Source organism: Nycticebus coucang, chromosome 4, assembly GCF_027406575.1.
Source record: "Nycticebus coucang isolate mNycCou1 chromosome 4, mNycCou1.pri, whole genome shotgun sequence".
NCBI classification, from domain to species: Eukaryota; Metazoa; Chordata; class Mammalia; order Primates; family Lorisidae; genus Nycticebus; species Nycticebus coucang.
In genome coordinates, this window is record NC_069783.1 from 49,495,266 (window position 1) to 49,520,692 (window position 25,427).

At 35.9% G+C, this 25,427-nt stretch overlaps 1 protein-coding gene and 1 pseudogene across 19 annotated transcripts in view; both read right to left on the reverse strand.

Moving 5' to 3' along the window:
* The window catches only part of NRXN1 (neurexin 1), a 1,108,798-nt gene that overhangs the window by 1,047,715 nt on the left and 35,656 nt on the right, over positions 1–25,427 (reverse strand). The window lies entirely within an intron of this gene.
* On the reverse strand, positions 11,314–11,889 carry LOC128583357 (UPF0561 protein C2orf68-like; annotated as a pseudogene).

The window sequence follows — 25,427 nt, forward strand, 5'->3', positions numbered from 1 at the left end:
GACGTAAGAAATCCATTACCTACAAAGGGAAGAATATTAGAATGACTGCATATCTCTCTGCTGAAACTTCTCAAGCCAGAAGAGGGTGGTCATCGACATTTAATCTCCTAAAGCAAAATAACTTTCAATCCCAGATCCTATATCCAGCTAAACTGAGTTCCATTTATGATGGAGAAATTAAATACTTTAATGACATTCATATGTTGAAGAAATTTGCCATAACCAAACCAGCTCTTCAAGATATTCTCAGACCTATCCTCCATAATGACCAACCCAATCCTCTAACACAAAAGTAAACTCACTCAGAAACTTTTGATCAAACTCCAACTTCCACACTGGCAAAAGGATTTAAAATGTCCACTGGACTTTTGAAAAACTTGATACCCAAAATTTTACCAGACTTATCAATATTCTCCATTAATGTGAATGGCTTAAACTGTCCTCTAATAAAGCATAGGTTAGCTGACTGGATACAAAAACTCAAGCTGATCATGCAGATATTTGCTGCATACAAGAGTCACATCTTACCTTAAAAGACAAATATAGACTCAGGGTGAAAGGATGGTCATCCATATTTCAGGCAAATGGTTACCAGAAAAAAGCAGGTGTTGCGATTTTATTTGCAGATACAATAGGCCTTAAACCAACAAAAGTAAGGAAGGATAAGAATGGTCACTTCATATTTGTTAAGGGTAATACTCAATATGATGAGATTTCAATTATTAACATCTATGCACCCAACCAGAATGCACCTCAATTTATAAGAGAAACTCTAACAGACATGAGCAACTTGATTTCCTCCAGCTCCATAATAGTTGGAGCATTCAACACTCCTTTGGCAGTGTTGGATCGATCCTCCAATAAGAAGCTGAGCAAAGAAATTTTAGATTTAAACCTAAGCATCCAACATTTGGATTTAGCAGACATCTACAGAGTATTTCATCCCAACAAAACTGAATACACATACTTCTCATCAGCCCATGGAACATACTCCAAAATCAATCACATCTTAGGTCACAAGTCTAACCTCAGTAAATTTAAAGAAATAGAAATTATTCCCTGCATCTTCTCAGACCACCATGGAATAAAAGTTGAGCTAGTAACAACAGGAATCTGCATACTCATACAAAAACATGGAAGTTAAATAACCTTATGCTGAATGATAGCTGAGTCAGATTGAGATTAAGAAGGATATTTGCAAATTTTTGGAACAAAACAACAATGAAGACATGAATTATCAGAATCTCTGTGATACCTCAAAGGCAGCCCTAAGAAGGAAATTTATAGCACCGCAAGCCTTTCTCAAGAGAAAAGAAAGAGAGGAAGTTAACAACTTAATGGGACATCTCAAGCAACTGGAAAAGGAAGAAAATTCCAACCCCAAACCCATTAGAAGAAAAGAAATAACCAAAATTAGAGCAGAATTAAATGAAATTGAAAACAAAAGAATTATACAAAATATCAGTAAATCAAAAAGTTGGTCTTTTGAAAAGGTCAATAAAATAGATAAATCTTTGCCTAACCGAACCAGGAAAAAAAGAGTAAAATCTCTAATCTCATCCATCAGAAACAACAAAGACAAGATAATAACAGACGCCTCAGAAATTCTAAAAATCCTGAATAAATATTACAAGAAACTTTATTCTGAGAAATATGAAAATCTGAAAGAAATTGACAAATACTTGGAAGCATGTCACCTTCCAAGACTTAGCCTGAATCATGTGGAAATGTTGAACCGGGCCATATCAAGTTCTAAAATAGCATCAACCATACAAAACCTGCCTAAAAAGAAAAGCACGGGACCAGATGGCTTCACATCAGAATTCTACCAAACCTTTAAAGAGGAACTATTACCTATATTACACAACCTGTTCCAAAATGTAGAAAAAGAAGGAAGACTACCCAACACATTCTATGAAGCAAACATCACCCTGATCCCCAAACCGGAAAAGACCTAACAAGAAAAGAAAATTATAGACCAATATAACTAATGAATATAGATGCAAAAATATTCGACAAGATCTTAACCAACAAAATCCAGCAACACATCAAAAAAATTATACATCACGACCAAGTCGGTTTTATCCCAGGGTCTCAAGGCTGGTTCAAATAATTCAGCACAAACACCAATTAAAAAACAAAGACCATATGATTCTCTCAATTGATGCAGAAAAAGCTTTTGATAATATCCAGCATCCCTTCATGATCAGAACACTTTAAAAAATTGGTATAGAAGGGACATTTCTTAAACTAATAGAGGCCATCTGCAGCAAACCCACAGCCAATATCGTATTGAATGGAGTTAAATTGAAATCATTTCCACTCAGATCAGGAACCAGAAAAGGCTGCCCATTTTCTCCACTGCTCTTTAACATTGTAATGGTATTTTTCTCCACTGCAATTAGGGAAGAAAAGGTGATCAAGGGTATCCATATAGGGTTAGAAGAGATCAAACTTTTGCTCTTTACAGATGATATGATTGTATATCTGGAAAATACCAGGGATTCTACTACAAAACTCTTAGAAGTGATCAAGGAATACAGCAGCTTCTCAGGTTACAAAATCAACATTCGTAAATCGGTAGCCTTTATATATACCAACAATAGTCAAGCTGAAAAAACAGTTAAGGACTCTATTCCATTCACAGTAGTGCCAAAGAAGATGAAATATTTGGAAATTTATCTAAAAAAGGACATGAAATATCTCTATAAAGAGAACTATGAAACTCTACGAAAAGAAATAGCTGAAAATGTTAACAAATGGAAAAACATACCATGTTCATGGCTGGGAAGAATCAACATTGTTAAAATGTCCATACTATCACACTCAACTGAGGGTGACATAGTAAAAAAAAAAAAAAAAAAATGTCCATACTACCCAAAGCAATATACAATTTTAATGCAATCCCTATTAAAGCTCCACTGTCATACTTTAAAGATCTTGAAAAAATAATACTACCTTTTATATGGAATCAGAAAAAAACTCAAATACACAAGACATTACTCAGAAATAAAAACAAAGCAAGAGGAATCATGCTACCAGACCTCAGACTATACTATAATTCAGTAGTAATCAAAACAGCATGGTACTGGCACAAAAACAGAGAAGTAGATGTCTGGAACAGAATAGAGAATCAAGAATCCAGCTACTTACCATTATTTGATCTTTGACAAGCAAATTAAAAACATTCAGTGAGGAAAAGATTCCCTATTTAACAAATGGTGCTGGGTGAACTGGCTGGAAACCTGTAGAAGACTGAAACTGGACCCACATCTTTCACCATTAACTAAGATAGACTCTCACTAGATTAAAGATTTAAACTTAAGACATGAAACTACAAAAATACTAGAAGAGAGTGTGGGGAAAACCCTTGAAGAAATTGGTCTCAGCAAGTATTTTATGAGGAGGACCTCCCAGGCAATTGAAGCACTATCAAAAATGCACTACTGGGACCTGATCAAACTAAAAAGCTTCTGCACAGCCAAGAACACAGTAAGTAAAGCAAGCAAACAGTCATCAGAATGGGAGAAGATATTTGCAGGTTATGTTTCCAACAAAGGTTTAATAACAAGAATTCACAGAGAACGCAAACGTATAAGCAAGAAAAGAACAAGGGATCCCATCACAGGCTGGGCAAAGGACTTGAAGAGAAACTTCTCTGAAGAAGACAGGCGCATGGCCTACAGACAAATGAAAAACTGCTCATCATCTTTAATCATCAGAGAAATGCAAATCAAAACTACTTTGAGATATCATCTAACTCCAGTAAGATTAGCCCATATCACAAAATCCCAAGACCAGAGATGTTGGCATGGATGTGGAGAAAAGGGAATACTTCTACACTGCTGGTGGGAATGCAAATTAATACATTCCTTTTGGAAAGATGTTTGGAGAATACTTAGAGATCTAAAAATAGATCTGCCATTCAATCCTATAATTCCTCTACTGGGCATATACCCAGAAGACCAAAAATCATATCATAACAAAGATATTTGCACCAGAATGTTTATTGCAGCCCAATTCATAATTGCTAAGTCATGGAAAAAGCCCAAGTGCCCATCAATCCATGAATGGATTAATAAATTGTGGTATATGTATACCATGGAATATTACGCAGGCTTAAAGAAAGATGGACACTTTCCCTCTTTCATGTTTATATGGATGGAGCTGGAACATATTCTTCTTAGTAAAGTATCTCAAAAATGGAAGAAAAAGTATCCAATGTACTCAGCCCTACTATAAAACTAATTTATGGCTTTCACATGAAAGCCATAACTCAGTTATAACCTAAGAATAGGGGGAAAAGGGACAGGGAGGGGAGGGAGGGGGGAGGTGGGCAGAGGGAGGGTGATTGGTGGGATTACACCTGCAGTGCATCTTAAAAGGGTATATGTGAAACTTAGTAAATGTAGAATTTAAATTTCTTAACACAAATACTAAGAAAATGCAGGAAGGCTATGTTAACCAGTGTGATGAAAATGTGTCAAACGGTCTATAAAACCAGTGTATGGTGCCCCATGATCACATTAATGTACACAGCTATGTTTTAATAAAAAAAAAGGGAAAATACATAAATAGCCATAGGACACAAAAAGATTCTAAACATGACTAGTCTTAAATTTTATTTGAAAACCATCATAAATATACCACTGCATGGCTACAGTATAGCTAAAATTAGAAACACTGATTAAAAAACAAAAACACTGATAATTCCAAGGACTGATGAAGATGTGAGCAACTAGAATTTTCTTTTTTTTTTTAATTCTTCATTGAATCATAGCTGTGTACATTGATGCTTTAATGGGGTACAATGTGCTGATTTGATATACAATGTGGAATGCTTACATCTAACTGATTAATATAACCGTCAAAAAAAAAACAGTGACTTGGGATCATTATATAATGACTCAGATTATATTTACTTTTAATTGAATGGCTTAAAAAGTTTTGCTTTTTATATAATTTTGTAGAAATAGTAAAATCTTTATGGATTTTTTTGATGTAGTATCAGATATTTGGCTAGGCAAAAACCCCTGCTTTTTACTGCTGACAAGTAATTGGCAGAGCCTAACAGAACATCATCAATAATAAAGCCAAGTGAAAAGATGAAAACGTACTTAGTGATGGAAAACCTCAAATTTTATTTAAGAGTATGATTTTCACACCAAGCGCATGTTTCCATGCCTATAATCTCAGCACTCTGGGAGGCTGAGGCTGGTAGATTGCTTGAGCTCAGGAGTTTGAGAACAGCCTGAGTAAGAGCAAGACTCCGTCTCTAAAAACACCTGGGCATTGTATGGGCACCTATAGTCCAAGCTACCCAGGAGGCTGGGGCAAGAGGATTACTTGAACCCAAGACTTTGAGGATGCTGTGAGCTATGATGCTATCGCACTCTACAGAGGGAGACAAAGTAAGACTCTGTCTCAAAGAAAAAAAAAAAAAAGAATGTGATTTTCTAGTTAAAATCGACCTCAGTATTCATGCTCCTTTTAGGCTTTTTACATAAACGTCTATGTTTTAGTTTTAAGTATTTATATGAAACTTTCGAGATGAGGACAGTGAACAGCTTACCACTACTTTTCCGTATCATGTTGCGTTCTCTCCCCATAGAATTTTGTCTTCCAATTTCTCAAAGTTGCACCTTCTACTAAAAAATGGAAACTTTTAAAATACAAGAAACATAATACAGCGTTATCAGCCTTTCATATTCTTTAATAGCAATACAAATAAAACCCACGTATTCTTTAATTTTTAAAAATTAATCCAGTTGTTTTGAAAACTATCCAATATTTTTTCAAAAGATAAAACTGCTTTCCAAATTCATTTATCTATCAAACACTTAGCATTTTACTTACATAGGAGAGAATGACATGTATGTCAGGCTCCTCGGCTGTTAGGAAATGTCAGGTGCTGGAAATTCTTAATAGCATTGCCAATAAGTCAATTAAATCTGCATGGCGCCACCTCAGCTTTCCCCCCAATCCCAATAGAGATTTTTTTTTAAAAAATAGAACTAATAACATCAACAATTAATAGCGTTCCTGTAGCCTGTAGGTCTAGCTTGTTACTTCCCCTGACAATAATGGAGGGCCTTATTATTTTGTTTCCCTTGGGCATGATGAGGGAAAGGTTACATCTTCTCTGGAAAAGAGCAGAATCTTCCACTCTCTTCCGAATGGTAGATGCCTTAATGGGCATTACATTAGAAGAGCATGCTATGCAACCTATTACATTACTTCATCCCAATTAGAAACTCCATTTTAATGTGACTGCCAAAAATTTAGTGCCTGCCATTTGATAAGATTGAGAGTGGGATTTGCTAAACATCCGTTAATAGCAAATGTGAGGCGTATGCTGTATGAGTAGATCAGCTGCCAGTGGATAGAATGAATGGGTGATAATGGAAATTAATGGATAAGGAAAATCAAATTCAATTTCCTTGGAAAACGTACTGTAACTACTATGTGCATCAATAAATCAAACTTCATTTTATGGTTAAAAAATGAAGAATGACAGATTATGATTTCACATGACAATACCCCTTGTTAAATAACATAACTCTGTATCGGGTTTTATGTTGTCGGATATATTCAAACCATGTTTTGGTTTGGCAAATAATCTTTTAAAATAATTAGCTCTGAATCGAATCAAACTGTTTTTACCAAGAAAAAAGTTAAGATATCATTTTTCAATTTCTCATTTTTAATTAAAAAAACTGTTTTAAGTAAATAAATGCTTTGTAATGTCTATTTTTAAAATTTCTCCATTACAGCTTCTATTTCAAACACACATTCGGTTCTAACCTTTTGTTAATGCTATTTCAGATACAAGACAATATCAGCCTATATGGACTCTTAGTATTTTGCAAGTGTATTTATCTAACACAGATACATTTGAAATGATTTCTAATCTGTATGTTTAACATTTTCCTTTGGATAATTTAACATTAATTATTTAAATTTAACATTATCCAAAGGATAATTCATCATCTCATCTGAATTCTAAATCCACTTCCTACAGAGGGTAGGTATTTTCCTAAATTAAAAGATGATGTGAAGTAAGGTTTTTATAGGAGTATATCTTTTGATAATGTTACAGAAAACTGGACAAAGTCTGCTAACTTTTAAAGAATAGGAAATGTATTTTTATAGAGCTCTTATGAGTTTTTTTTTTGTTTTTTGTTTTTTTTACACACTGTTCTATTTTATTTTATTTTTTTTTTGGTTTTTGGCCAGGGCTGGGTTTGAACCTGCCACCTCTGGCATATGGGACCGGCGCCCTACTCCTTGAGCCACAGGCGCCGCCCAGAGCTCTTATGAGTTTTAACAAAGAAATGATTTACCTTAAAGTGATAAATACTGAGAGTACAAAGAGCTGAATTAGAGATTTCTTCTCCAAGCTGAGCAATTAACAGAGTTAATGTTGGATTAGTCAATCACTTCCAGCATTTCTCCTCTTTGGCAACAGGACATGACCTGTACCATTTCTAAGGTCTTTTCCAATTCTAAAAATTTGATGAGTTCTTATTATTGCAGTTGGTTTTTCTCCTTGCTTATCTCACATTAGGCCAAAATTTTGAAATGAAAATATCAAAGGATAAACTTAGCACAACAATAACGACTAGAACTCTCAATAAAATCATTAACTCCCTGGAGAATGACATTTTACTTTAGGAAACCAAATAGTTCCAAAAGGAGGAACTACAATAGAGATTTCAAATAAAAGTAAAATAGTACTAACACTAGTAGTAATAAATCTTCCTGGTGGAAAGAATGAAGGCAAAACTTTTCATAAAGTTTGATCCAACCCACTCTCTGCGGCTGTCCCTTGCGCAAAGTCTTCTGTGCATCTTCCTTTCATTTCTGTCGTGATCCACTCAAGAGAATATGATCCACATTTCAAAGTTGTATATCATGCTTGCAACAATGATTACATTAACGAATGTGCTTAACAATGATACTAAATTTTTTTTCTCATATTTTCCACTTTTCTCAAACCTCCTACACCCCGCTCACTCACTTATTCTCAGTGTCAACTAAGCACTGAAAAATGGGAGTGACCTACAAGGAACACCTCCATTTTCTGGCCTCTAGTTCCACCAGCCCACCTCCATCAGTAGCCACCTCTCTGGGTTCCCTCCTATCACTGTGAGTAAATCTGTTCTCCCCTCAAAGGTTAAGGGGACTCTTCTGATGGTGATCTGCACCTACCTCCTGTCTCTGATTGAAGGATTTTGTTCCTGAGAAGATGAAATCACTCATTTCCATCACACATGCTGTCTTCTTACTAGACCACTCATATCAATATTCAGAAATACTGTAGCACAGAAACAAAAATCTACTGTGAACCCAAACACTCCTAGTGCCGCCCCATTTCTTTGCTCTTCACAGAAAATTTTCTGTAGGGTTTTGTTCCCATTGCTTCACTACTCCTTTTTTTTTTTTTTTTTTTTTGTGTGTGTGTGTGTGTGTGGTTTTTGGCCAGGGCTGGGTTTGAACCCACCACCTTGGGTATATGGGGCCGGCGCCCTACTCCTTGAACCACAGGCACCACCCCGCACTACTCCTTTTTAAAGTCACCAACAATCTGCCTTTGGCCACCTCCACTGGTCACTTCTTTGTTGTATGTTATATCATATCATGCTTCTGCTTAGAGCTTTACATCTAGCTTGGAATTACACCCTGTTCTTCCTGGCTTTACAGTTTAGTGTTCTTGTACTTGACATATCGGCTGCTCAAGTGTTCTTCTTGAACTGCGCACAGCTGCCTCCCTCCCGCCCTTCAGTTACCATGTCCTCAGAGCAACCTTGTCAGATCACCCAACAGCGACTCAAACATGCTGTTTATACTATTCTCATTTTCTGCAGAGGACTTATCATTAATTAATACTATATTAATTTATTGACATTTTCCTCAATAACACAAGACCCATAAGATACGAATTCTTACTTCTTCTCTTTCTTCTTACTATCTTGCTTCTGCATTGCCAGTCTAGATCCATACCTGGCACAAAGCCGACACTCAAAAATATTGCTTCATTTTCTCATCTTTGTATCTTAAATGTCATACCCATAGTAAATGATTAATAAGTGTTGGCCGGTATTAAACAATTATAATCTCTTTTGGTGAATTTACCCACACTATTATTTCATGATGGTAATTTATCAGGGGCTCTTAGCAGGTATTATTAATATCTTTCAAGAAAGAACTTTACTGGCAATAAACAGCTTTGAGCAGAAAACAGGATACTATTTGGATCTCATCAATATTTTCAGCAGTTTCATGAATGTTAGAAAATATTTAGGAAGTAAAAAAGTTTGTACATATGTTTAATATTAGGATTACATTAAGGCAATTCTTTATTCATTCTATGATTATACCTAGATTAAAGCTTATATTTTAGGACAAAGTTCTAAAAGCTCACAACCATGTATTTAATATTATCAGGACATTATTCACTAAAATCAAGACATCCAGTGCCCCACGGTCCTATTTAATGCCTGTAGAATTTGGAATTCTAAATGTACAGCAAATCACATTAGTACAAATATTTTTATAATAATAGAATTAGTACAATTAGTACTCATTAGTACAATTAGTACAATTAATAGAATTAATTTATCTGAAGGTGAACAATAAGAAGGAGACCCCACAAACTCTGAACACTTAACGGACCCTACAAAAATAACTATCCTTAGTCCCAAATTTAATGTCAATCATACTTTACAGAAAAAGAAATCATTAAGATCAGCTGAAGGAAAAGCATATAATATAAATCTATGAAGTTCTCCACCTTGTCACAATTTTTTAAAAGTTAAACCCAGCATTGCCATATTTAAATCACATTGTAGGGCTATAGTTGATTAAAATACTTTTAATATTTGCTTTTAAACTACCAGATACAATAGAACCCTTTTAGTAATCTAAATCTTGTCATGAGTCTGAAAAGATCAATCTAACTTAATTATCTTTGTTTCCAGAAATAGTGTCTTATAAATTTGACTTTTACCACTACTATATTTTCTCCTTAACACAAGCAAAATATTTGAAAATCATTGTCTTTTTCTGAAATTTTTCATTATTCTCCAAGGAACACTAACTTTAAAATTGCTTCCCTAAACAAGACTTGTGTTGACTTAAAAGGGTAGATCATACTAATGTGACTCTGGCCTAACGTGTTGGAAGATATAATTTCCTATTGCTCAAAAGCAAGCTCCTCAAAAGCAGAGACCAGTTTTCTTGTATTTCAGCATCCACCTTCAAAGTTAATGCTTAGGAGACAGCTAACGAATGTTTGTGGAACAGGTACATGAGCAAGATCACCCTAATGCCTGCTATTGAAAAGTGACTAAAATCCAATGATTCAGATATTTAAGTTTTAAAAAATAATAAATATTTCATGGGAGAATTAAATTTTACTGAAAAATATTTCATTGTTCCTTTTATATTTTTTATACATCCTCACATTTTGTACTTATGACATTCATACCTTTTCTGATTTCCCTCATCACCTCATTTCCATGAACACACAAGTTTTCAAAATGGTCCTGTAGTCCTCATGATGTTCTCTGCACATTACATGACTGGTGCTGAAAGATCATTTTCCCTAAAATTTTTTTAAATAATATAAAAACAGATTTACTAACTTATGGGACCATCTTTTTCTCTCATTTTCTTTCTTTTTTAAACAGAGGTCTTCCATTGTATTGGTATCAGAACTACTTGGAAAGCTTATTAGAAAGGTAAAACCCACCTCCAAAGTTCTGAGCAGCTGGAGGTACAGTCATGTTGAGGGGGAAAAGGTGGAAACCTGATAGGTTCTACCTGAGACAAAAAGAAGAGGGAAAAGAAAAAAAGAGCTAAAACAGAAACAAAAACAAAAACAAAAACAGGTCAAGGAAAACATGCATAGAAGAGCAGAAGCAGGTACAAAAAGAACCAGAAATAACAAACATGGCTCACGGAGCTGGGTGGAACAGCAGTGGCCAGGCACATGATCGCAGGGAGAAAGCGCCACGTTGACACCAAGTTTCACAAACCCTGGCTCTCCCTGGAGTCTCTGCTTCAGATCACCAAGTGAGCCAAAGAAAATTCTCAAAAAGTTCCAGAATTTTAGGCTAGGCAAATAGGCCAACGTATAAGAAAGAATGGCTGCAAGGGAGGCCGGGTGTAGTCCTGTAATTCCCTTATGGCTGCAGCACTGGATCTCAAGATCTCAAACCGGTTCTGGCACCCCAAACTAAGGGTGAGCTCCCTGGGTAGAATTCTTCTAAGAACAGCAAATTCCACCCTGGAGAGAATGCCTTCATCAAGTCAGTGTTGGCTCTGGTTCTTTGCAATCTCCTCTTAGATACCAACTTGAGGGCCTCTTGCTTGGATAGATCCAGAGGCTTGTGTGCTGACACCTACTCACTCACCCTTCCTGATATGTCCTGATACACAATAACTGATGTGACCTCTCCACTGTCTGCCTCATATTCTAAGCAGAAGCACTGATGGCTAGAAGGCTCTAGCTCAGAGGTACCACTACCACTGCTTTCATAGGACTCTTCCTAATCTGGGTGCCTGGGTGGGTAGAGGCATCTCCAAGTCGCAGCAAGTCCACTGGCAGGTCTGGCTTCCGGAGCTGTGTTGGTGCAGGCGTGTGTCATCTCCTAACCTTCTTGGCCACCTGCTTCCCCTTCTTGTGGTAGTGTGGTAGTTGTCCTGGGTGATCTGGTTCTGTCAGATATGGTGCACAAAGCCATGGTTCATGTCCAGTAGCCCACCAGGCTTGCAGCAGAACCCAGAGCTGGACCAGACCCCGCCTCCATCCAGAACCAGGGGTGCAAAGCCACAGCCCACAATGGCCCCAACCACAGGCCACCCGTAGGCAGAGGTCCCAGTCATTCCGCTTAAATGACAAAGTCCATGTCTCAGAGAGAAAGTTAGTATTTTTCACTTCCTTCTCTGGGGGTTTCAGTAAGAGAGAAGGAAAGCTATTCTGGAGACTCAAAATATGTTTATTAATTGTAATTAATTAAGTCTGACAACTTTTTTATTCACTATAAATTTTTTCTGAAACGAGGCATTCTTATTAGAAATTCTTAAAAAGGATTTTTATACACATTATAAAATTGAATGAAAAATTTGGTCATATTTTGATAGGCTTCATGTGGAAAGATTCATACTTTAAATTTCTCAATATACCCATGCTGCTAAATAAAGAAGTAATTAATTAAATGAAGACTTGTCAATACTATGCCTTTATATTGGCCAGAAACAAGCTTTATTGTGGCTTTGATCTTTTTACTCCAGGACTGCCATCATTCCGTATGGCCACCTTTGTGGGAATTGGAAAATGAGCCACCACTACCCACAGTGACTTAGAGACAAGACTTGAACTGAGTCCAGCAGGAAATCAAACTCCTTTTGTCTTCTCAGCTCTTTGCCCCTGTACAGGGTACAAACTGTAAAACCAAGAGTGGCCGCCCTCTCCTCTGCACCTCTGCCTTCATCCCCACATCAGACAATCTGTGCTAGGAGTTTGGAACAAAGTGCATCTCATGTCTGACTTCTACTTTCAATTAAAACATAAGTATGTGCAACCTTCCATTTGGGTTCTTTGCACAGAGATGGCTATATATTAACCAGAAGTAATGGCCAGATCCAAATCCATGTCATCTACAGTCTGGCTTGCAACACTTGAAGAGGCTAGGGATGCAAAACTCTGCCCCAAATGGACAATAATTATTGGTTAAACTAATCAGATTCACTATACTGGAGTGGCAAATACTCTCCAGAAAAAAATGCTCAGAGAGGTGCAGAGGTACACAGAAACTATTCCAGCACAGTTCTTACTAGGAAGCCAATCTTCCAAGGGCTGATGATTCTCTAGTCATACGCCATATTATAATTCCCTTTTGTCTTAAGGTATTTCAGCTTAAACACTTATTTTTGCAGCCAAACAAAAATGCCCACTAAGCACACCATCTCTCTCAGACTTGAAGACAGCTATCATGTTTCAAGCGTTGTACCCTCTTCAGGGTCAACATTTCTTGTTTCTTCAATCATGAATCATACGTCAAAAAGACAGATATCAATATACTATGTGAAGTGATACTAACCCAGAGTGGAACAGAACCATCACCTCCTTCAACACCTCTTTAAGTTCTGCTAATACAGCAAAAAAGAATGTAATTATAGAATTTACACCCAAGCTGTGACTATAAACAATAGTGCTGTCTTTGGTGATTTGTTAAACTTGTAAACGTCTCAAAATATTCTATGGACTATATAACAAATCTACATTATCTTTATTCATCTCTAACAGGCAGAAATTTGGGTTTAAATGAATCTTCATTTTTACCACAGAAGGTAATTTTTATAATTTTAGCTTCCTATTTTTGGTCATTATTAGTGGATTTCAAGAATAAACATCATGGTCATAGAAGCTTTATAGTTTTTGTGTTTAATGAGTCAATTAACATGACTAATTGAGCCTTGTATACTTGAAACTGTATATGGCACGTAATGTGAGAGTACAAAAAGATTAAAATAGGCAGCCCTTGCACTCACCAGATAAGCCATCTAATGTATAAAAAAAAAAAACCCTACAACCACTCATGAACTCATCTGCTCGTGACTCAAGCAGCCTGAGATGTGCTTCCAACTCTGGGCCATCTACACTCCCCAGGCAGAGACGGTGAGGTGGAGTTGTTCAAAGCCTCCTAACTAAAGTCCACTCAATTATTCAAGTTGATGTTTTTCCTCATGATTTGAATACAGTTTGACCATTTCAATAAAACTTGTGGGATTAATAAGGATATCTGTACAAAATGCTAGATCAGGGATAGGCAACGAGCTCTTATTCCATGTTTTTTCTCATTCTCACTACAATTCTCTCCTATCTATAGGATATACTCCTGGCAGATCTTTAAGCTTCAAAGGCAAAAAGAGACTAGTACCTGGGGGTTGTGCTTTTTCAAGCTTACACAGCAGACAGGAAGAAAAGAGGTCAGGATTTTTGCTAAAGCAAATGCAAAGAATAACATTTATCAAAATATGAGGTACAGTTATATTGAAAGACAGGTTGATCTAAAGTTGCTGACCATTATACTATCTGGTAGTGGAGCTGCTGTTTTACCCTAAGCACTCAGGCTCAGTCTCACCACAGACATCCAAGATCTCCTTTGTTAAAGAAGTTGGCCCTTTGGCTCGGCACCTGTGCCTCAAGCGGCTAAGGCGCCAGCCACATACACCTAAGCTGGCAGGTTTGAATCCAGTCCGGCCCGCCAAACAACAACGATGGCTGCAACCAAAAAATAGCCATGCGTTGTGGCGGGCGCCTGTAGTCCCAGCTACTTGGGAGGCGGAGGCAGGAGAATTGCTTGAGCCCAAGAGTTGAAGGTTGCTGTGAGCTGTGATGCCACAACATTCTACCCAGGGTGACAGCTTGAGGCTCTGTCTCAAAAAAAAAAAGAAGTTGGCCCTTTATACTTAGCCATTATCTTAATCATGTTTTCAATGTCATGCCTGAGTAATTATTACCTAAACTCTGCTTTTTCCACCTAAAATCTGACCTTTATCCTAAATGTAAGGTAAGTCTTCCTTAAGTACAATTTTAAAATTTGATTTTCAAACTACAGCTCCTAATAAGAAAAATAACTTTGCCTTATAACTAAATACACATGTGCTCACATACAGACACTCCTATGACTCATAATTTCATTAAAAATGTATTCCCTTATCTAAAATGTTCTCATATATTCCAATGCATTCACTTCTATTTCATTTACTTAATTCACTCCACACATGCTAATCATGAGACACTAAATTAATTTCATAATCCTCTAACTTAGTGGTTCTCAAAATGTGGTTTTCAAATGCCTTAGTACACCCAAGACTCTTTCAGGGAATCCAAAAGGTCAGCATTCTTTTTCATAATAACACTCAGATGTTATCTGTTTAATTTACTCTCAATGTCTTACAGGTACATAGTAGAGTTTTCTAGACGCTACATCATGTTATCATGTCAACTCTGATAAAATATGTTTGTGTATTCTTTTCCTTAAAAATCTTTTCATCTTTAATTCCTAATACAGTAAACATCAATAAGCATAACCACATGTAAAGCTCTCTAGGCCTCTCAGTGATTTTTAAGAACTTAAATCATGAGATCAAAAAGTTTGCCAACTACTAATTTAAAACAAGCTTCTGTTTGAAAAACATGAATTTAAACTGAGTCACTGTACACATACACATCTTCTACATCCTTCTATTTCTTGTAAGGCAAATGCAAACTGGCACCAAATGTTTCGAACAAGTTAGCTATGATTCTACTATTCCCAAAGAACAATTTTCTGCTCCCAACTAGGAAACTCCATTTTAAGTCCCCTAAACATAGCATGTTCATTTTTGCCTTTGAGTCTTATTTCATATTCTATTTCTAAAATATCCTTAATCCTAAGTTTTGCCAATATATACGATACCTACCTATGTGGACACCTGCAATTTTTTGTTTTCCTATACCATTTTATTTTGGAATCACCTTTCGGGACTCCTTGAATTCATGTGGGAATGCAAAATATGTGTTCCTAACATTCCATAGGCCTCTCGAGCCACACTAGTCAGTCAGCGCAGCCCATCCTTTGGCATGACTGTCACTACAGTTTGCAGATTACGGGAAGGGCTAACAGACAGCTGTCCATGTACATACAATGTGTATCGATGCTGAAGAGATAGGAAATCATGTTCTGGTCTCTAAAATTGCTCCCTGTCAGAAAGGCAATGAGAAGGCCAACTTGATAAAGCAATGGCTTAGGGACACTGTGAAGGAATGCTGTTTATGTTAAGCTTACAAAGATTGTGTCCAAGTCCTCCCTTGAAAAAAGATAGTTGTATAATCTGTCCTTCGGCACTGCTCCTAATAACGCCTGTGTCTTCTCACAGTGCCCGTGGAACTTTTTCTGTTGAGGACCTGTACTGTTTTCAAATACTTCTCCGTCCCCTTTTAAGACACATTCTCTTATTTTGCATTGCAATCAATTATTTTTTGTCTTTCTTTTTTTATTTTACAAACTGAAAAGGCGTACAGAGGAACTGATTCCACCTCTGCACCAAAGCAGGAATTCTTGCTTATATTTCCTAGAACTCTAAGGGACTCTAATTTTTAATACACATATTTTGAAACCTATCTAATTGAACTTTTCTCTTTGAAAATGATTGATGAGTGCTGGGTTATCTTAACAGTGTCCTTGACTGCTATGCCATGCACCAATTTTCTTCATGCAAGTTTTGAAGAGAAAAGTTACCCCTTTGTGATCTGAAAAGGCAAGACACGTGAAAAGACAATGACTTCCAAGCTACTAAAATGTAAAGTTGGAATCGTCTGAATTCACAATAGTAGGGAACCAATGAACATATATACTAATAGAGAAAACCTAAGTGCTCCATCCATATTAAAAGATTGCAGTAATCAGGGATTGTAACCCTGTGCATTTCTGTAAGATGAAACTGAAGATCCCCAAAGAGTAACCAAATAAATCACATTCAGAATGTCTTAGGAAGCAGGCTTTGCTACACCTGCCCAGGATTCGCTATCAAAATATAGCCTAGAACAGGCGTCCTCAAACTGTAGCCCGCGGGCCACATGAAGCCGTGTGAATTGTATTTGTTCCCGTTTTGTTTTTTACTTCAAAATAAGATATGTGCAGTGTGCATAGGAATTTGTTCATAGTTTTTTTTTTTTTAACTATACTCCAGCCCTCCAACTATTTGGGGGACAGTGAATTGGCCCCCTGTTTAAAAAGTTTGAGGATGCCTGGCCTAGAAGAATTAAGGACTCTATTACCTCCTTCAGAATAAAAAGAATGCTAATCAAAGTTTAAACATACATTCTCATGTTGAACCTGATTGCTCAGCAGGTCATGTGAAATTTTCATGGCATAACTTAATGTTCGTAGAATTAGTGATTTTTAATTAACCAAGGAGTATAATATAGACGTAAGAACATCTTAGTTAAAATGGCATAAATAGTAATTTGTACAGCTCAATATCTCCTGTCCCATCAATCATTATAGCATGCTTCATTACCATTTAAATACTACATAAAAAAAAGAAAAGAAAAAAAGACATTTAGAGCACATTTATAATATCATCTTGGTTTATTTTACAAATAAAATGACAGCTGTATTTGAGGTCAGAAATGATAACTGTTTAATTTTCCACAAGGAAACAAAATCCCTCTTTTAGACAGACATACAAAGCATTTAATATGCAGTTACATTTAATATATTTTATATAATATATGATATATAACAAACAAATTTATATATGACAAACATAATATTTTTAATTGTATATACTGTTTTGTGACTCACTTAAGTTGTTTGTGAAGACTGCACATCCCTCAGTAAGGAGCAGAGTGTGGAATTATTGAAACTCTCAATCAGTAAATGCGAATGAGATTTTAAATGAAATCAGAGAAATAGTTAACATTAATGCAAAAGGATTTCTCTATTCAGCAGAAATATTACACAATTTGAAAGTGACGTAAGCCTGTCCACAACATGAAACACACTGCTTCCTTCTTCTGACCTATTTCCTAGACTCTATGTCAAGTTATGGAATTCATCTAAGTCACTTCAACCCTTTTATCTCTCTAAAAATCAAAGGTAGTCTGTACATTTATGATGTTTCCTTACCTCACACCCCTTTACAGATCTGTTTCCTTAAAAAGAAGTTTCATATCATAAAGTATGAAAAGTACATATTGCCTTATTCATAAAATGTTTAATCATTAAAAATGATGCACTGCTTCTATTTTTATTTTCAAAGTTTTAATATGATAACACATCTGAAAAAACAAAACCCCCAAGAAACAAAAGCTATACACTCTCAGGATTGTTCTAACCAGGGCTGTAGCATGTCAATGACTTTATTAAACTGACCAGGTCATGTTCTCAACTAAAAGTTGGACGTCAGAGGGTCATACCTTTTCCTACTGGTACTATAATAACCTTTATATACTTTAAAGTGCTTTTTTAAAACTATTCCAAAGGTTATATATACATGAATTTTAAACACCTTATTAAAGATGTATGAGAAAGATATTTTCTATAATTTCACTGTCCAAAGCAAAACACCATTAACTACTTGGTACATATCCCTCTGGAAACAGAACTTTGAAAATGAATATATACATGTTAATATATGTTTGGTTTTATATGGAATGATACTTTAAAATAGCATTCTGTGGCTTTTGTCACTTGGCAACAGTACCAAATACAGTTTATGACAACAATATACACTTACTGGCTCTGCGTCCATGTTAACGTCTGCCCAATATGCTATCAGTGACCATACCATAATTTAGTTAACAATCTCTTATTGAACATCTAGTCTCATTCCTTCTAACTTTTTTTTTTTTTTTTTGTAGAGACAGAGTCTCACTGTAGTGCCCTCGGTAGAGTGCCGTGGCGTCACACGGCTCACAGCAACCTCCAACTCCTGGGCCCAAGCGATTCTCTTGGCTCAGCCTCCCGAGTAGCTGGGACTACAGGCGCCCGCCACAACACCCGGCTATTTTTTTTATTTTGCAGTTTGGCCGGGGCTGGGTTTGAACCTGCCACCCTCGGCATATGGGGCTGGTGCCCTACTCACTGAGCCACAGGCGCCGCCCATTCCTTCTAACTTTTGATACTGTAAAAAATTCTGGCATGACTATCTTATTACTATAATTCAAATATCTTTCTGAGTACTTTGAAGATAATGGTTGGACGATGCAAAGTGTCAGTAAATGTCTGTTGCATTAATGACTGGATGAAGAAAGTAACAAATGTGGCTTTTAAAAAATATCAGTTCAAGGAGCATGTCTATTTGACATTAGGATTTTGAGTCAAGTCACTTTATACATCCTTGCGCTTTTCCTCACAAATTATGATAAATAGAAAATGTGTAATTGTTACATGACTTTCACACTAGATGCTTTCTTAATATGCTTGACCTCGTGGGACTACAAATAATAACCTTTGTGAGATAACGTACCTAACCAATGTTCTGACAGAGTTGAAAAAACAAGTTCACTATTCTGAAAAGTAATATAAATTTTACATTGTGCTGTAATTTTCCATCTTTTTCTTGCCCAGGGTATCTAAAGTTGCACTTGAAAAAGTGTTCTTAGCATAATTTATATGCCCTATCCTCTTCTACGTTTTCTAAATTTGCTTTAACAAGCATCTATGGAGCTTTATGCCTGACGTTAAGCTACTCATTACAGAGACTATCGGAAAGCTTGATTGTAGCCAAACACGTATCCTTATGTGGTCATCATATGTTATTTGATGACCAAAAAAAAAAAAAAAATGAGAGATGTCTTTTCTATTACAAGAAAAGACTATGTGGTTTATTCTCCAGCTGAGATAAACAGATGGAATATTTACACCAGCTGGAAGGGGGACAGAATTTCCGCTCCCATGGATGACAACAGCACATTTCCATCCCTATCCTCAGCACTGTATCCTTCATGTTTAACAAATAACTTGGAAACGCACCAATTTTCAGATATAGTCACATTGGGACACTGTCCAGTCATTCATAACAAAACCAGGACAAGAGGGCAGATGTGTACACGTGAGAGGAAGGATTATTTTTTCGTGGCCTTATGATGATAGTGGTGATACAATCTATATTTTCAATTATAAATTGCTTCATGGTCTCACAGAATTTTTAAAATTTCAATAGAATTTTTTTAAAATTATATCCCTGCCATGCATAAAATTAAGTACCAAGTCCTACAGGCTTTCTCTGAGTTTTGGGCATGTGTGAAAATGAACTTCATTCAACCTATAAAATCCTGTAGATTCTAACTGAAAACACTGAACATGTTCTGACGAGGAAAGGATTTATGTAGGCCATGAGGCTACTCAGTAGACAAGCAACACCACTCAATATACTCCATGAAATTTTCCTATGTTATTTTTCTATCTGCCATTAATATCCATTTTCCTCAAAGGAGGGTGAAGCATACACACTGGTTTCAAACACCTGTTTGTTCTATTTTAACTAAATTTCTCCCGCAATTGGGAGCCAAATATTTTGAGTTGTATCTTGTTGGTCCTCTGTAAATAATACAGTGGAATTGTTAAATGTAACAGGAAAAGTGAAAGATGGCCAAAATTACAAATAATCTATAACTTGTTTAAGATGGTTTTGCATATTACTCTCTTAGTTTTCTAGGCATGCTTCTACTAGAGCGAAAGTTCTTTAAGTTACAGGACGTCTGTTAACATTCTGAAATGTCTTTCTATAATCTGTAGAGGAGCTTTTTCCTTCACTTTTTGTCTTTTTAGTAAGTGACAAATATTATCCGATTAGGAAGATCAGTGGTAATTATGACAGTAATGAGCATCATTGTAAGATGTTAATCATTTAATAAACCAAATTTCATCATGAAGGAAATTTAGAAGATGGGAGTAAATAAATGCATCCAACATTGTATTTTCCAAGAGTTCAAGACTAGCCTGACCAGGGCTGAGATCCTGTCTCTATCAGAAATAGAAAAAAACTAGCTGGACACAATGGGTGCCTACAGTCCCAGCTACTTGCAGGCTCAGTCAGGATCACTAGAGCCCAGGATTTGAGACTACTGTGAGCTAGGATGACACCACTGCACTCTATCCAGGGTGATGGAACAGATCGTCTCAAAAACAAAGAAGAATGTATTTTCTTCATTTAATCAAAAATATCTATAGCTGCTAATGTCATATGTTACATTGTTATGGTACGTTGAAGTTGCTATACAATAAAGCAACGTTTATTAAACCTATTATCCCAGTTTTTCTTCATTTTGTTATAAACGTATTTATTGTTATTAAGACCATTATTTCTGCAGATTTGTTCTGTACTTTTGCAACCAGACAGACTACCTATGGTATAAGAGTTTCTATATAAACCTAAATATATCCTGAAGTCCAGTGTAATAAATTACTCTAAATACCTGTTAATTCTTCTAAGCACAGAGACCCCACGTGACATGAGAATGCCTGTATGCAGCCCCAGCTTAATTTTCAGAATGACTACAGATATATCTTCTACGATCACCTGTCATGTTAGTTTTAAACCCATTTGAGATGCAGGAAATACCAGAGAGATAAAATTGAATTCTGAAATAAAATGCTTATTTCCCAATTGTAGAAGACAGTCTTGTCAACCATTCGTACCACCTATTAATTGTGAGGGTTTTTTTTTTTTTTTTTTTTCAAAAAATTAGCTTCTATTTTTGTCATTTATCCATTGATAATGAGCTATTCATTAAAAATTCTTAGTCAAAAGAACAGTCTACTAAAAAATAAAATATAAAATCCTTTGCGTTGCAACGTCTTTGACAGCTTCTGGCTCAGAAATTAGAAAATGAAATGAAAACGACCAACAATGGGATTCCAGAGCTGAGGACAGATTTTCTCCTAGTGACAGGCTTTTTTTGCAAGCACAAGCCTAATAATGATTTGAGTAAAGAATCAACATATGGGTGTGTATGTGTTTGTAATCTACACAGAGGATTGAAGATTTTTTAATAATGGTTTAATGGTATTAATAGGAATAAATTCAGATATCTTTTTTTTTTTTTTTTAAGAAAAAAGAGGGGCTCTGAAAATAAGTGATGTACATTCTGTTCATCCTGGAATCTCAAAGAACATTTGAGCTTCCATCATTCATTTGGCAGTTTATAGAGTTTCATCATGAATAAAAGAGTAAACTATATAAAGCTTGAAATAACAAATATAAAATTGGAAAAGAGCTATGGAGTGAAAACTTGCAGATTTATAATTTAGCCTGCTAACTCCTACTTGACAGTTTGGGAATGTTTCCTAACAATGATTAGGTAAAAATAAAAATTACTTTTCAGTGATTCCATATTTTGAAGAACAAATAAAGTCTACTTATTTAGCACCAGGAATAAGTTATTTTAGGCAACTCTGGTGCTCTTGGTTTTTATTAATGAAAAGACTGTCTAAAAGAAGTAAAGCATGAACTGAGACTATTCTGTTTTTGCACTTCATTGGTAGTTAATTTGGTTTTAATCCACATCTCCAATTAGTGAGGTTGGCTGTTTGTCTGTCTCTCTTTGAAAACCCTCTGTTCATGTCTTTTGCCATCTTTTTCACGTTTTTTCTCAGATTGGCTTGAGTTCTTTGGAGATTCTTTCCAAATCACAGTACATTTACTATCAGTCTTGATGCGGTATAGATATCTTTGCTGCTGCTTGTTGCCAGTTAATTAAGTATAATTAAATGCTCTTAAATATACGTCTCTTAAGGTTACCTCCAAATCACAGACGGTGGATCCCACTCTTTGCTTCCAGGGGTATGAGGAATTCTCACCCCTTTCTCTTGATAAGAAAAACAATTTATTGCATTTTTCTAGGCCACTAACCAGATGCATATCTAGGAAAATGCTTCTTGCTTATTTCAAGTGGAATCAACAGTTTCTCTGGGAGTTTGATAAAAAAAAAAAAAGTAGTTAAAGTTAAATCCCCATCTGGTGGTACTTGTCCTAGTTTTTCCTTACAATAAAGAAAAAAAATTGCATTCCTTATTTTTTTCTTTTTTAAAAAATTCAGGAACTTGGGACCTCAGAGGGATTATCTTTTCTTCTTTTTTTTTTTTTCATTGTTTTCAGATAATATAAAATCTTGCTAATTTATCCCAAGTAGAGGGAGGACCAATAAGAAAAAAATAACAATAGCAGAATACTTTGACTTTTACGAAGTTTCTGTTTTAATGTCTCTGGGTATTTACCGCTGACAGAAGAATAAGAAGATTTTATTCTTAGATAAGCATGCATACCTGCATTTACCTTTTTATAATGAGTACATTCAATATTTGAGAAGGAATGCTACAGCTAAAGTTATTTTTGAGGTATAATTCACATATAGCAAAAATTACCCTTTTAAAGTTCCTGTTACATGAACCTGACAAATGCTTAAAACGCTGCCGTGCTGAACATGTAAATAACTTCCATCCCAGCCTCCCCCACCCAGGTACCTGGCAAACAGTAATTGTTTTCTGTCCCTACAGCTTTATTTTTTTCAGACTATCATATAAATGGAATGACAAGGTTTGTGGGATATTGAGTTGGTATCTTTATCTTAGCATAAAGCACGTGAAATCCTTCCCTGCATGCATTAGTATTTTTTTTCTTTTTGCTGTTGAATATATAAATTATATGGATGTACGCCAGCTTCTTTATCCTTTAAGCAATTAATGGGAATGTGGGTTGTTTCTAGACTTTAGAAATTTTAAATAAACCAGCCTACACATTAGGTCTGGGTTTAATTTAAGTGGTAGATGCAGAAAAGGGTCTTATGTTTCTACTTGTCTTTGCTCAATACTAGAAGTAGGAATGGTTGGTGGTATGTTTGACTTTGTTAGAAACCACCAACCTGTCCCAAAGCAACTCTGTCATTTCTCATTCTCACCATCAGTGCATGAGAGATTCAGCAGCTCTACATCCCTAACATACTGATACTGCCATTTTTTTTTTTTTTTTTTTTTTTTTAGCTTTAGCCACTCTAAAAAAGATATAGCAGCTCTAGGTGATTTTAAGCTTATGCTTACTGGTGACTAATAATGTTGAGCAACTTTTCATGCATGTATTTATCATATACCTTTAGAGAACTGTCTTCCTGAATATTTTGATCATTTTTGTATTGTATTCTTTGTGTTCTTATTGAGTTGTATGAGTTCCTTATTTATTCAGGAAACAAGTTATAATTAGATATAAGTTTGCACATTTTTTTCTACTTCTTTCCATTTTTTCCTTTTCTCTATTTTTTTTTTTTTTTTTTTTTTGAGACAGAGTCTCAAGCTGTCACCCTTAGTAGAATGCCATGGTGTCACAGTTCACAGCAACTGCAAACTCTTGGACTTACGCAATTCTCTTGCTTCAGCCTCCCAAGGAGCTGAGACTACAGATGCCCATCACAACGCCCAGCTATATTTTGGTTGTATTGTCATTGTTGTTTGCCAGGCCTGGGATGGGTTTGAACCCACCAGCTCCAGTGTATGTGGTTGGTGCCCTAGCTGCTGAGCTACAGGCACCGAGCCTCCATTTTATTTCTTAACTGTGTAACTGAAGTTCTTGCTAAAAATAATTTTTTAAGAAAAAACATATTTACATTATTCCTTCACAATTATTTTCCTCACATAAAAGCCAATGAAAATTTATAGCTGTGGTTTACAAAGCTTTTAGTTGGTCTTACATTTTTTGTATCTACTTTACAAAAAAAATGCATAGTGCACAATTCAAATGCTCTTTTGAACTCCTTGCCACATAGCTTATTCTCTAGGGAAAAATACACAAATGTTTTTTGCTCTGCAGAGTGCAGAGGTGAATCCTAGTGACTTAGAATTGTTGTTTCTATCATCAAGTAAAGACATAGACTTCAAATTCTCTTGTCTCTCTTCTCCATTCTTAATACTTATCTGATTTGAATTTGGACCTACATTCATTTGAATTTGGTTCCTATTAAACAGGAATGTGCTTTCTATTCTCCCAACTCAAAAAGATAATGCCTTGCTGAGTTCCTCTTTCTCCCACCTACTCTTTCAGATCCACTGGTCCCATGCTGGCCACACTGCTAACAGTGCCATAAAGAACAAGCTTTCCCAGGGTAAGACCTCAAGCATTTCTCAAATCCTTGACTTTCTCTCAGGGATAAACATCAGTGGAGTGACCAGAGGACAGTAGGAAAAACAAGTCGTTTGGGGAATCCTACAGAACTGGACCTGTGCTCTGGATGTGTCATCATTTGTTTACTGACTCTTCCCTTCACGCACTCACTCATTAATCTGGCAAATAACTTCTTGAGCATCTGCTGTGTGCACCATGCTAAGAACTGGGAACACAGTAGTAAATGAGACACTTTGAGCTTTTACTCTCAAAGAAATGGCAAGTTGGTTTTGGTCCTGAGTAAGCTATTAAGCTATTTTGTGTTTCATACTTCTACTTAAAATAGAGAAAGAAATTACCAGCTTACACTCTGAGAATTAAATAAGATGCACCAAGGATATCTATATTTTTAAACAATGAAGTGAATAGGATTTTTGCCATGACCTTCCCTCTTTCATTTCCTGCAAAAGTGACCTCCTAAATAACTTATAACTAAAGGCAGAAAAAAAAAAAAAGGTCCAGCAGCCTCAATTCATTGAAATGAATGCTTATTGAGGATGGAGAACTAATTATAACAAAAAGCCCAGGCAAACCAGCTTTCTGGTGATAATTCTGATATATATCCAATGCCATGGTATTACTGCAGTAGCTTCTGAATAAGCCCTCTGTATCGAAGGTTGTCTTTCGAGATATATTCACTCTCACAGTAATGCTTTGACTGTTCTGTATCATTGTTTTTCACCCATGTATCTTCTGTGTAAGCAGACTTTGCACCT